The sequence below is a fragment of the Chinchilla lanigera genome, unplaced genomic scaffold (assembly GCF_000276665.1).
Source record: "Chinchilla lanigera isolate Chin_1 unplaced genomic scaffold, ChiLan1.0 scaffold00043, whole genome shotgun sequence".
Lineage (NCBI taxonomy): Eukaryota > Metazoa > Chordata > Mammalia > Rodentia > Chinchillidae > Chinchilla > Chinchilla lanigera.
This window is the reverse complement of record NW_004955444.1, coordinates 10,037,277-10,051,681: the sequence shown is the minus strand read 5'-3', so window position 1 is coordinate 10,051,681 and position 14,405 is coordinate 10,037,277. Positions and strand designations below refer to the sequence as shown.

The 14,405-nt window shown below is 44.4% G+C and overlaps 1 protein-coding gene across 5 annotated transcripts in view; it reads left to right on the top strand.

Moving 5' to 3' along the window:
• Positions 1 to 14,405, top strand: part of Sulf1 (sulfatase 1) — a 164,596-nt gene that overhangs the window by 15,248 nt on the left and 134,943 nt on the right. The window contains exon 1 of one of the 5 annotated variants that reach the window (XM_005392114.2): positions 13,780 to 13,869. The exons of 2 other annotated variants lie outside the window; for them this stretch is intronic. The gene's annotated coding sequence lies outside the window, so the exon portion shown is untranslated. Of the gene's footprint in view, positions 1 to 13,779; positions 13,870 to 13,973; positions 14,075 to 14,223; positions 14,339 to 14,405 lie in introns of those variants that run through there. 2 more of the 5 variants (XM_005392115.2, XM_005392112.2) reach the window with 2 other exon arrangements.

The window sequence follows — 14,405 nt, the reverse complement described above, 5'->3', positions numbered from 1 at the left end:
CTCTTTCTCGGCCACTGAATCTCTGCCTTAAATTGTTTTTTTTCAGGTTTCCATATCTCCCCCCACATCCCTCTCTAGTACTGCACTAGAGCCAGCTGAATTCCATCTAGAAACAGATTCAAATAGACAATAGGTCAGCTAAAATCCCGTCTTCTTTTTTTTTTTTTTTTTGGTTTTTCTCCGGTACCGGGAACCGAACTCACGACCTTGCGCTTGCCAGGCAGGCGCTTTGCCGCTGAGCTAAATCCCCAGCCCCTATTCCCGTCTTCCTTGACGAGACATGAAACTGCGTAGCCAAGTGTCACTCAGATGCCAGCGCACAGGACTCCATGTCATCGGTTACTTTCTCTTGAAAGCTGAACTGAGGAGATGGTGACATCTGTTTCTAAGGACCTGTAAAATCAGGGCCAGACCAGAAATTCAAGGACATTGCTAGATATATAAACGTGTCCAGTATCTGGTGAATAGCATGAATTATATCACTCTAAATTCCACAGTGAGTCACAGTGGGTTTTTTTTTTTAAACAATGAAATATGGTTATAAATATTTTTTGCCCAGGAATAGAATTTCCTTTGCATAACAATTGGCAAGTGAGGTGAAAAGTTTTAAATCACTTGCAAGAGAATATTATCACACATTCTATCAAAGATGGTGAATCTTATGTGTTGTTGCTTCCAATGTAGAATTAGGGTTTCTAGATCATCTAAATAAATTTTACATCTGAGAAAATGTACTACTGGGTCTGTAGAGAGACCTGCCTGAAATCACAAAACTTGGGGTGTTAGGTATCAAGCCCAGGGCCTCACATACATGAGGCAGGGGCTTCTCTACGGAACGATGCTCCCATCCCACAAAACCCGCTCGTACCAGAGAGTTCTGTAATCCAGGCTCTATCAAAAAGTCTAAGAACCTGTAATCCCAGCACTCCAAAGCCTGAGGCAATCCACAGGAGGCTTGCCATGAGTTTGAGGCCAGCCTGGACTGCATAGTGAGACCCTGTCTCAAAAAGAAAAAGAGTCCAAGTATGTGAATTTCTTCTGGGCCTACAGTGAGTTCATGTGTCAATCTTACCTCAGTAGACTAGGACCTAACAAGACGGTAAACAGCTAAGCTCTGCCCTCCTTTTGACCATGGACTCTCTTGTGCAGTGCACTGGCCAATAATTAGGGACCTGAATAAGTAAAGAAAAGGCATTAGATGAATTTTAGATAAATTTCTTTTGGAAAATCCATTCAAAAATAATAATAATCAGTACTATTGTTCTGGACGATCTGAAAGTACATAGCTTTATTATAGGGACTTTCTTTGCAGTAAACTTTTTTGCTATACTGGGCCTTGAATCCAAGGCCTTCTCACTGAGCTATACCCTAGACCCTCCCCTGTTTTTTTTCATGCAGAATCTCATTAAGTTGCTAAATTGCCCAGGGTAGGTTTGACCCTCCTGCCTCAGTCTCCCAGAGAACTGGGATTATAGGTGCATGCCTCCATGCCTGGCTGTGATAGCACTTTTTAAAAGCAAACACCTAAGGAATGCTATGAAAGTGCTGGTGACAGTAATAACCACCACTCCCTCAAAGCATTTTCACTTGGGCTAAATCAATACAGTTTGCAGTATTTGGTAACCAAAGCAAGTGTGCTGTTTTCTGCATAAGAAACAGAAAATCGGCCACTGGTCTAAAGACTCACTGGGTGAAGAGATTAGTGTTAGACTTGGGGACCTTTCTTTGTGCTGGCATCTGAATCCAATCACACACTCTACCACTGCTACACTTCAAGCCCCAGAACTTGTGGCTACGGATGCCTACTTCACTGTTCCCTACCTCTCCGCATGTGGCCCTCAGGGACACTTATTACATGAGAACAGTGGAACTGTCCCTCAGTAACACTGCCTCCCTGGGAGACCAGCATTTAAAATACTTCTTCAGCTACTGGAATTTTTCCAAAGGAAATACCAGAGCCAGGCAAGGTGGCACACACTTGTAAGACCAGCACTCGGGAAGGCTGAGGCAGGAGGATCATCAAGTTTGAGCCCAGCCTGTGCAACTTCGTGAGATCTGATCCCAAAATAAAAAATAGAGAAAGGTCTAGAGGTGTAATTTAGGATGCAGGCTCAGGATTCAGTCCATAGTAGGAAGGAATAAAGGAAGGAAGGAAGGAAGGAAGGAAGGAAGGAAGGAAGGAAGGAAGGAAGGAAGGAAGGAAGGGAGGGAGGGAGGGAGGGAAGAAAGAAAGAAGGGAGGGAAGGAGGGAGAGAAAGAGAGAGGGAGGGGAAAAAAAGAAACAAACAAACAAACAAAGCAAAACATTTTTATAGCTTAAACATGAATGTATATACAATTATATATCTTCTATATAATTTGTTTTAAAGCTGACTTACTTGTAAAGAAAGCAAAATTGAGAATTATTGGATTATAAATGTGTTTCATATTCATTAACTTACGTTGTTCATTTTGTACTAGAAGAAATAGCAATTGAATAGCTCAAAATAACAGATCAATTTAGAACACATAAGCATGGTTTAACTGTTTGGAAAATCTTTTTTAGTTTATTTTTTCTTTTGGTACCGGGAATCGAACTCATGACCTCAGGCTTGCCAGGCAAGGGCTTATGCCACTGAGCTATATCCGTGGCCCAAAATCATTTTGTTTTTAAAATATATTCTAGATTTCCTTTTTGATGTTGTTGTGAGTATGTAAAGGAAGCCATTACGATTTTCAGAGCAATGTAAGACATATGTCACAAGAGCATTCTTGTTCATACTTTTTAGGTTATTGGTCATCTTTCCATCCACTGGAAAATGTAATTGCAAATCTGGTCAGAATTACAAAACTCTCAGGTTTGTGAGTATTGCAACTTGTGATGAAGAGGTGAATCCTCTTGGGGACATAAAGATAATCAGGTAGAAAAACTTTTTTCAACAGCTACACTTACTATAGTGCATGCTGAAAAAAGGTTCTATGAAAAGTTGCTTCTTTGGTTCAAACTACTTTCAACTAAGCTTAGACACGGCACACTTCTGTAAAACATGGCTCCCTATTTCCCATTCATAGGTCTCAGTTGTTGGTGGTGAAAATGAAGTGTGCCATTTTCATCACCCAAAGGGTGGTCCAGCTCCATTGTTCTACCATTGAAAAGCAGCTGGCCTTGCCTTTCTGTAATCTCTACTCAAATATACTCAGAATCTCCATCAAAAATAACCTTACATAGAAAGGTAAACTGTTAAAGTGAAAAGTAGCACAAAAACGGTGCCAGTCCTTGCAGGAGGAGGGATACAACTTTCAAATGTGGCGTAAACATGAGGGCATCTCTTTCCTGTCCTCTCCTCTCACCACTGGGACAAATTTGGCCCCTAATCATTGGCTTGTTATGCAGACAGAGAACTCTCCTAGTCTGTACTGTGCTGTGATTTGTAAGTCCTCGCTTTTAGGTGATCTGATTTTTCTCCACAGTTTATGAACTATGCATCTTTTGACTTCTTATAACAGTCCATGCCTTATGCTTTCCCAAGTGCTTCTACACATTTCATTTGATTTTGGACAACCGTACGGAATATGTCAGATCTCTAACTACCTGTGCCTATTTTACAGAATAATAAAGAGCCACATTCTTAGGTAACACATTTTGGGGTTTTGAGACATGGTCTCTATACATCCCTGGATGGCCTTGAATTCACTGTGTAGCCTCAGCCTCCCAAGTGCTAGGATTATAGGCGTGTACCGCTATGCCTGGCTCTGAAATATTAATACGTAGCAGTACAGACCTCAAGCCTGAGGTCATGAGTTCGATTCCCGGTACCAAAAGAAAAAATAAACTAAAAAAAAAAAAAAAAAAGATTTTCCAAACAGTTAAACCATGCTTATGTGTTCTAAATTGATCTGTTATTTTGAGCTATTCAATTGCTACGTATTAATATTGTAATCATGTTGTGCACAGATTATTGTGAATAGTTTAAGGAAAGGTGATAGCAACTCTCTCTGTCTCTCTCTCTGTCTCTCCCTCTCTCCTCTCCCCCCCGCATCCATTCTCCTCTCCCTCAACATCCATCTACACGCACAGATTTGTCAATTTACAGTGTTTCAGCTTAACTTTTTTTACTTTATGATGCTGTGAATGGGAACCTAAGCAACCAGTGTTTTTTCTACTTTCAGTACAGCGTTCAATAAATTATACAACAGTCAACACTTTTTTTCTTTTACAAAATAGGCCTTTATTGGATGATTTTGCCTAACTGTAGAATAATGTAAGTATTCTGAGCGCGCTTAAGGTAGGCTAGAGGAAGCTGTAAGGCTTGGTGGGTTAGATGTTTTAAATGCATTTTCAGCATACGACGTTCAGCTGGCATCGTGTCTATGGAGATTCCCACAAATCAGGGAGCATCTGTGCGCGAGAATGACGCGGATAAAGCAAGCATGGGGCAAACTGTGAACTACAAGTGAATCCAAGTAATTAAAGTGCAAGTGTGCTTCCTACCATCCCTACGACCTTTCCTCACATTTAAAGCTATTTTCAAATACATTTTTTTAAAAAAATGAAACATACACTCAGAGGAGTTAAATAATCGGCACACACACGGCACACACACGGGGTAAAGTGGAGAAGGAGAAGCCAGGTCTTCTATCTCTCCACACGGCACCTAAATCTCTGCACATTGAGAAGTAACTGTACTTAAAGCATTCACCAATCTCAGTCAGCCCACTTGCTAACCAGCCAGAAGTAATCAGCACCGTACTTTGGGAAAACTCATAATGGTGATTTTTATTTTATTTGTTTGTTTGTTATTTTGAGACAGATTATTTATTTTGTTATCAGATTGGCCCCAGACTTCGGGTCCAAGTGATCCTCTGGCCTCAGCCTCCTGAGAAGCTGGATACAGGCATGCATCATTGAGCCCGGCTTTTCTTAATTACAATTGAACAATCAACTTTATTTACACATCATGTGACTCCATCGCAAACCATTTTTACCAGTCTTAAAATCTGATCTTCATAATATTTCAGACAGGGGCTGGGGATTTAGCTCAGCGGCAAAAGCGCCTGCCTGGCAAGCGCAAGGTCGTGAGTTCGGTTCTTGGTACCGGACAAAAACCAAAAAAAAAAAAAACATACTATTTCAGACAAAAAGTAGGTAGGCCAAGCATTATTGGGCCCATTTTACAGATTGAGATACAGGCTGTGTGGGTTACTTGTATCACTGATGTTCACAGCTACTAAACGCCAGAGTCCAGACAGATACCCCAATTATAGGAACCAAAATTTTATTCTCTTTTTAAATTTTTATTTATTTTTATTTTTTTGATGCTAGACATTGAATACAGGGCCTCACACATGCTAACACAGGCTGTCTACCCTGTGTTTCTAATATGTCCAGCCATCCAATATGCCCTCTTACCCGCCCAGTGCCTTTTCATATTCTCGTGACCATACCTTTTTCGTTTTGCTTTGTTTTGTTTTTTGAGACAGGTATCACTGTGTAATTCAGGCTGGCCTTGAACTCACTATGCAGCCCAGGTTGGCTTCAAACTCAAAAAGATACTCCTGGCTCAGCCTCCCAAATGCTAGGATTACAAGCATGTGCCACTACACATGGCTCTTTCAAAGAACAAAACAAAATTTCTGAGAAAGACGCCTGTGCTTTGCTTACTGTGGTTATATATAAAATAAACAGCTAAGATTTATTAAATACCTACTTAACCCTGTGTAAGTGCGTGCTCTACATGGATTATCCAATTTAAGTGTTTCAACATTTCTATGACTTTGACTCCTCATAGTTCCCACATGACAAATAAGGAAACAAGTTCAGAGAGCTTCACTAACTTCACCAATGTTACAGACGTGTAAGGGCCAAGGCTGGACGCAGATTCAAGACCCCTACCACTGACTATCCGTATTTCCCCTACACTAGGCTGGGAATTAGAGTCCTATGCACACTGGGTAAATGCTGTCCCACTGATATTTTTTTTCTTTTAAATTCAGTTAATATTTCAACCGATTTATTTTGCTTTTTCCTTTTTTGTCTTTGGTTCCCCAGCTTGGCCTTAAACTTGCCTTCCTCCTGTCTCGGCCTCCTGTGTGTTGGATGACAGGCTTGTGGCCCCATGTCTGACTTCACCAACTTCTTTTCCATATATTTAGTAATGTTTCACTGTTGCGTTTGGGAGACTTCTTTCTAGGAACATAATTTGTAAGTCAAAGTATACTTATGACAAAGAAGGTGAGCACATCTTACGTGCACTTCCAGGGGCCCGACACACACCAAGCATTCAATAAATGTTTGTTAAATGAATTATGTTTGCAGATCTCTATTAAAAAGCTTTTAAGACATCATGATTTAAATACTTAAACACGAGACCTAATAATTAAGTTGGCTTAGTTCACCAAACCTCAGCTTTACAGCAAAGCACACAGTTTCAAAGCCAGGGGTGGGGGCAGGGAGAGAGAGAGACAGGGAGAGAAAGAAGTTTAAGTGATTTTTAAATCAGCCCTTGGAAAGTTGAACTGCTCTGCTGATAATTTGATAGATACGGCCTTAGACTGTCAGGATAACTTCTTTTAGATTATAATCACGTGTCTGTATGATTAAAAAAAAGTGATACCCAGACTGCAGGTTGGATTTCATGGTCTTTCCGTTTGCTGTAACCAGGGGAGCTAAACAGAGACGAACGCGAGATCACGCTCTGCAGGGGCAGAGCCAGCCCCGGCGCCGGCCTTTCCCCAGGTTGAGCGGTGGCTCCGGAAGTCCGGTCGAGGCGCTCAGGAACTGAAGACAAGTAGTGGGGTACACATGCCCTCCCTCTTGCGCTGCCAGCAACCCCTTTCGTGGGCTTTTCCTCCCCGGATGCTCATCCGGACGCTTTTCCGGTAGTAAGGAGGGCCAGGCGCCTCCCGGGCTCCTTCCCTGCGGTGCGGCACCCACCAGGGGAGCAGGTCACCTCCACTGTAGCCTGGGTCAAGCCTATCACTCCCGGGGGTCAGGCTACCCTGCCAGGCGGGCCCAGTGTAAAGCCTTAAACCAATTCCTCTAGGGCGCTGCCCTCATCAGGCCCCTTCCTAATGCTCCTCTCAGTCCCAGACGGCGGGCCGTGCAGTTCTGCAGACTGAGGCTTTTTCTGGCTACATCTCAGCATACCCTCCTCTCTCTCTCCTCCCGCCTCCCCGCCCTCCTCTGTCTAATGTCTCAGCATCCCAGAGACTGCGGCTCCGCGGGGCTTGAGTCCCTCCGCCTGTTCTCAGCACCACTTTCTCCTTCTTTACCTCGCTGCCCAGTTCGGGATCCTTGCTTTGCCCGCTCCTGCTCCCCGGCATTGGTGGGTTTGCGTTTGCAATTGAGGCCTCTACCAGCTTCCACAATGACCAGGTGACAAACGGTACCCGACACACACAGAATCTCCTGGATGATGTTTATTTCTCCGTCTTTCTCTAATGCATGGTTTTTCCAGAAAAACAGTTACAGATTTCTAACATCAACACTTGAGGTTTCACGATCCTTTGAATAAGGTGCAATGTCACAACAAGAGCATTCATATTATTATTGATGATCAAAGTTGTCTTTTATTTTTTTGGTACCGGGAATCAAATTCAGGACCTTGCCCTTGCCTGGCAGGTGCTTGTGCCGCTGAACTATATCCCCAGCCCTCAAAGTTGTCTTTTAAAAGAGAGTTTGCAGCCGGGTATGTCAGTAATCCCAGCACTCAAGAGGCTGAGGCAGGAGGATCACCTCAAGTTCCAGGCCAGCTGGGCTACATACTGAGTTCAAGGCCAGCTTAGACTACATACATATACACAAACATAGATTGGTTCATGAACACTTCTGTTCGGAAACAATTCTGTTTGTGAACAGAAGTGTTTGGCAAAATTTTGCTTCCGTTCTTAAACTCTGTGTCAGGTGACAAACACGTTGGTCATCTTCCCCAAGTTCGTGGAACACATTAAGTTTGTGAACTGAAGCGCGCTGTATTTCTTTTGTTGCTGGACCACGAACCCTGAGCTTTGTGTATGCTAAGTAGGCAGTCTGCTACTGAGGTAAAACCAGCCTGTGCCTCCCTATTTTTATATATAAACACAAGAACCTCAGAAGTCGTCTGGTCACCCCCATCCGATGTTCCCTGGAAAGGAAGTACGTCTTTTTTCACCAGAACAAGCAATACGGAAGTGGCAGTTAGGGACATTCCTACTCTGAAAGACGCTCAGAACAGAAAGGAGAAACGGAATGAGAGGGACTCACTACCGCGTGCTGGACGCTCTTCCTCCCTTCAGACTTTGTTATTCCTAAAATGGTCAGCCTAGCTGGTAAGTATCAAACTTGATTTTAAAAGTACGCATCAATAGAGCCAGGGTTTGAACCCAAGTCAGTTTGTCTCCAAAGGCCTATACAGTCCCTCAAAAGAAAGTTCTACACAAACGCCAAACCGTAAAACTTAGTCATCAATTACATAAAGGTGCTTTACATTTTCCTGCAATTTACACCTTTATTTTCCATGCCAATTAAGGTCTCCCCCCCCCCCCCCGCCTCCACTGATAAAGGGCTTCTTCCCATAATTTACTAGACGTTTTTGGTAAAGAGCTAAACGAAGTTTTGCTGTGAAGCTGGAGAGGAAGAGAAGACTGAGATTCCAATAAAAATGTGTTAACTGGTGTGCAACAGCAGCCTATTAAGAGTGGAACAGGGGCTGGGGATTTAGCTCCGCGGCACTGCGCCTGCCCGGCAAGCGCAAGGTCGTGAGTTCGATTCCCGGTACCGGAAACTCCCACCCCACCCCGCCAAAAAAAAAAAAAAAAAAGAGTGGAACAGCTCCACACCTGCAGAGCGCACAGACCGGTCGGTACATTGCTTGTTGACTGCTGGCCCAAATGTGCTCCTCTCGCAAACGCTGTCCCTGGGGCTGGGACGAAACAGCACCAGTCATTCCAAACCCACAGCGTCATAACGACCAGCCTCCCCAGCGATTTCGTAAGCTATCGCTGCCGTCATGTTCCAAATAAGCAAGATCTGTGCGCGCTGACCTCCCATCTTCCCGATTTACATGCCCTTGCCTAAGTCGCTTCCAAAAATTCTTAGTAAATGCAGAAGGAATTTATCAAATAAACGTGTTATCTTTTCCTCCAAAGGTCAGTTCTTGAACAATCCTTTCCAGATTCTTCTTCAGTTCACACTGACTTTTAACAAACTTGAATTTACACGCCACCGTTAGGAAGCTACAGTAAGCCAATTTATTCAGTTAATTTGCATCAGTCTAAATAATTTTTCCTGACAGATCACTTCCGTCCTAAGCACCAAGTACTTTTTAATCCTAGGCAGGTTATTGCTCAGCGTAAATGATTTCACATTTCTCATAAAGATGCCCATCATTAAGAATATTAACACACATTCCTTCCCCTCGGATGGAAAGGGGCTGTCATTCTAGCAATGCTGCTGCGTCAGCCTTTCCATTGTCAAACACAATAAATGATGAGAAAATCAATTTACTCTTTAGAATTAGTCAAGTGAGGAATCCTTTGAAGTGAGGAGGCGCTGGGGGGGGGGGGCACTTGCCCTGATTCTAGAATCACATAAAAGCAAGTACTGTATGTACATTGGTAAAATGTTGTGAAATTTAATGAGGACTATCCATTGCCGTAAGATCTTCCAGACAGAATCTATCTCTGCAAAAAAAAAAAAAACAAAAAAAAACTCTCTGCTCCTAAAATAGAGCTTTGATGAGCAACAGATGTGGCTTAAATGAACCCTTGTTCCACTGAAGCAAGAATATATTTTGATTTGTAGAAGGCACAGCGCAGAAGAGAGGGGAGATGCCAGCAGCGCGGCCTCTGCGTGGAAGCTGTTTGTGGGGTCAGGTGATATTTATTTCCTCCCTGAAGTTTCTCTCCTAAGCCAGAATGCAAATGAGCTATAATGAATAGGTTTAATGCGCAGAGGATGTCCTGCTTGCTGCTTATGGAACAATCTGCGTTTGTACTTTGTAGTCTAAGAACGTGTGGAGGGAAACATTTCAATGGCCAGTCCTAACCTTTAGAGTGATCTATCCCCTAGCAAAGAACTGCAAGCGCCACAAGTCAGTTTCTCCACCCATAAAGGAGAGATTAGATCGTCGTTCAAGAATGACAAGTATTTCATATTTGGGAATGACTAAATAATGAAGTGCCTGGATTCTATAGAAATGCCAAGGAGAAAAGAAGATTAATTTCAAGCCCAAGTCTAGTACAAACATGACCTTCCTATTGTAAATCTCACGAACAGGAAAAGAAATCACATCGAAAGCTTTGCTTCTGGGGCTGAGAATTTGAAAATATATTAATAGAAGGATGTTTTGGATGAAAACACAAGACCTGTTTATTATAATCTCTTGTCTGTGGAGATGAGAAAAAAAATTTCTGCTACATTTTCTGGAAAGAATGCAGTTGTAGAAATTTAAGTGACAGGAAAAGAAGGGTCATCTTTTCATGTCTTTGCCTCTAGGCAGGACTAGAATTGAGTGGTCTCAGGAAAGAGCAGTGCGATTGCTCCCAAACCTTTCTAGGTGAGAAGGATAACAATTAGGAAAAGCAGATGACAAAGCTCAAGGGCCTTGAAATTAGTAAAGTCAGCTCTGGCCGACATAATTTCTGTTAAAATTCATTTCTATATTTGCAAATAGCCAGACACTAGCAAAGCTCCGAAGGATGAGCTATTTGGCACGGGGTCTCAGTAAAAATTCCTTTTAGTATTAGTATTACTGTCTGGTCATTGTTTCTTTTACCTCTTCTTCACACCCCAGTGGGAAGCCACACCCCTGGGGCTCTGGGGATGGCCAGACACGCAGCAGCCTAGCCGGACCGAAGAGATCCGCAGCAGCCTATCAATCATACATACTCAGAGCCACAGTGGGAAACTGGCCCCGAATGGACAGGCAGGGACTGTGGCTCGTTCACGCTCACCCAAGGGGAGGTACCCGCTTCCCGGGAGGAATGGCTTGTTTGAAGAATTGCATGGACCAGCTCAGGGTGAAAGCCGCTCAACTGAGTTAGGTGAGGGTCCATGGCTAGCTACTTCTCACTTTAATTTGAATCCAGATGAGTCACATTTTTAATTGTGTTTACTTGATACTGTCACAAGGTAAATGTTGACAGACTTTAGTCCTATACCAAAGGGCTTAGCGCAGTCTAGCTTGCCAGTGTGAAGGTGTTTCCTTCTGCCTTCCATCTTTCAAGCATAATACAGTCAAGATGCTCATGTGTGAGCGCTCAGCTGCACTACAGCTTCTCTCACTTTCTCTGCGATAACCAGAGGGGCGGTAGCAGGAGGCACATTGATGAGGCGGTAGTGTTGGTAGAGGCTAGGTACCTAACTGTATACACAGGCCTGTCACTCTCAGCTGTTAGCTCCTGGGCAAGGCATTTACTATTTCGGGCCCCCAATTTTTTGTGGAATTGGGGATGGAAGCCAGAGCCTTTGGACTGATCTACACCCCAGCCCTTTTTTAGTTTTTCTTCTGGGACAGTGTCTCACTGTGTTGCTAAATTGCCTAGGCTAGGCTCAAACTTCTGATCCTCCTGCCTCAGCCTCCCAGAATACCAGGACTAGTTTGGACTCCAAGTTTAATGACTGAAAAATCTTTGGGGCCTTGCTATGTTACCCAGGCTGGCCTTGAATTCCTAGGCTCAAATGATGTTCCCAGCTCAGCCTCCCAAGTGGCTGAGACAACAGGGATGGATTACTATGGCAAGCCTGAGTTAAATACTTTTTTGGTAGTAAAGCCTTGAAAAATCAGAAGTCATTCTGTAGAGCAGACAGAAATGATGGTTCTTTGTGTGAATCCCAGGAGTAGCTCTCCAACTTAACTGACCTATCTGCCCCTCACTGACACCCCTTTCCCACAACTGGCCAAGGTTCCCAGAGCCCTTGAAAGCCTAGGGTTCCTTGGAACTCAGTTTGATAAGCAGCTAAGCTGAGATAATATCTGAGTTTCCTCCCAGCTCTCCAGAAAATGGAAAAACCATAGGCTGTGGAGCTAGATTTAAGTTTTTGAATTCTAGTTCTGTTACTCTCTGAACTGTCCAACCAGTGTCATGGTTTGAATTAATTGACTGATTTTGTGCCACTGTGGATTGAACTCTGAGCTCTTGCACTGTGTTACATCCCCAACCCTTTTTATTTTTTGAGATAGAATCTCACTAAACTGCCCAGGCTGAGATCATAGGACTGTAATCAAATTTGCAATCTTCCTGCTTCAGCCTTCCAGACTGCTAGAATTACAGGCATGTACCCCCATGCTCAACTCTTATACTTATTTTGGAAAACCTCCTATAGGAAATATTTCAAATGTTTGTCTCACAGTGAAGTAATATTACTGAAGGAGAGCTAGTTCCAACTGTTCTAACGTAGTAAGTTCCCCTGATACTGACAAAATGTGATGAAGTGTGCAACAGTAAAGTAGGAATCAAAAGTCATGAGTTTCGGTGCAGGGAGTGTCGCTCACTTGCCCAGCATGCATGAGACCTTGGCTTCAATCCCTAACCCCACTGGGGCGGGGGAAGAACAAAATAAAACATTTCATTAAAAAGAGTGCATGAAATGCATCGAGCTGAATACCTGAGGCCCGGGAGGGCTAAATGGTAGCTCTAGTAAATGTTTTGGCTTTGACCTACATAGAACAAAATGAGGGAAGATTCTTGGACTGTTAAGTAGCAATGAGATCTCCGTCATTCCTGAGGCCACACCCTCAAGAACTTGAGGCTGAAATTCTTTAGAACCTGAATTGGTTTTGATTGTTCCAAATTAGCGGAGGCAGGAAAATTCTTCTAATTCACTGAACATTCTGCATGTACTGGACAGCCTGTGTTCTGTGGGCACACCCCGCGTCTCTTAAATGACACTGGCCCGTCCAGCCACCACAGATGGAATTTAAAGCATGTTGCTTTCACCAAAGAATAACAGAGGAAATGTCATCGAGAAGGCTTTACTACAAAGCCACAAGAAATTCAGTACCTGATAGATTGAGTCCTCTGTCTCCCCCAGCATCATAACACAGCCCTGAGAGCTTTTGCTCACTTGCTGGGCGCTGTTGTGACCGCCGGCATTCTTCCAGTAGTGGGGGGGGGGGGTCTCCCAGAATGCATCCCAGGGCGTGGGCTTTCTGAAAAATCTCACTTTTGGGGGGTTTTCCTGGTATTAACTAGGGTAAGCGCCACTTTACAGGCCCTCTGCGCATAGGAGCGGCGGCCCTGGATGCCTGCAGCCCTGTTCCCCTACAGACTCACGTCCTAAAAAAAGCTGATTCAAATTTTAGGTGCTCCTTTCCACTTTTTTTTTTTTTTTTTCTAGTACTGTAGATTGAACCCAGGGCCTTCTCACTGAACCCTTTCCCCAGCCTCCACACCCCCTTTTTTGAGACAGTGTCTTGCTAAGTCACTAAACTCACCAGGCTGGGCTCGAACTTGCCATCCTCCTACCTCAGCCTCCCAGTGTGCGGGGATTACAGGCATACTAGCTTGCCCTTACATTTTCTACAACTTTTCTTCCACATCCGCTCTTTCTGTCTCTCTCTCTTCTCTCCCTAGAGCCTCAAACCTGTTGGGCAAGTGCTCTGCCGCCGCACAGGCATGAATACCTCTCCACTTAAGCGAGGGTCCTCACCTACACCCACAGGTCATGGCCCGCGGAAGATCAGGTCAGCCGTTAGTTAATACACACTCTGCACCTGATCTCCCAGGGCCCTGCCCCAGGCCACCGGGGAGGACAACAGGAGGTCCCACGCCTTTGAAGGCAGAAAAAGCAATATGAACGGGGAGAAAGGAGGGGAAATTACGGAAAGTCTTTGTGGGCGAGCTGGAATTTGAACCGAGCCTTCAAGAGATTTGGAGTGAGGACGAGTCCCGCTGGGGAGGGGGTGTAAGGTAGGAAAAGGATGAGCGGAAAGGCCGTCTTTAGAGAATGATTCATATTCTAACGTGCTGGGGTGAGCGGCTGGTGCTGGAGGTGGGAAGGGAAGTGGGAAATTAATGTGGAGACAAATTGTGGGCTTTGAATGCCAGGATGAGGAATTCCTTTCCATGCTGGGGAGCAGCGCTAGGAACAGGGCAGGATAATAATAAAGAAAGTGTAAGTAGCAAGTTGTGTGTGGGGGGGGCGGGCGGCACACTAGCTTGGTGTTGGCAGGAGTGCCTCAAACTTTCCCGGATGACCCGGGCTCTCGGTGTTCTGAGCTCTGGCTCTGTTTATAGCTCCCGCAGAGGAAGGAGCCGAGGTCCTGCGAGGTTTAAAATAGAGGGCTTCTCGGGCACGAGGAACTCCTTCCAAACCATCATGGGAAAACAAGCGGCCAGAAATAATGACAGCACGGGGCCCGGGTCGGAGGCTCGGACGGTGCGTGTTTACCAAGCGCTCTGCCTCGGGGCGGCCCGCCGCGCCAACAGCGCGCCCCCGCCGGGCG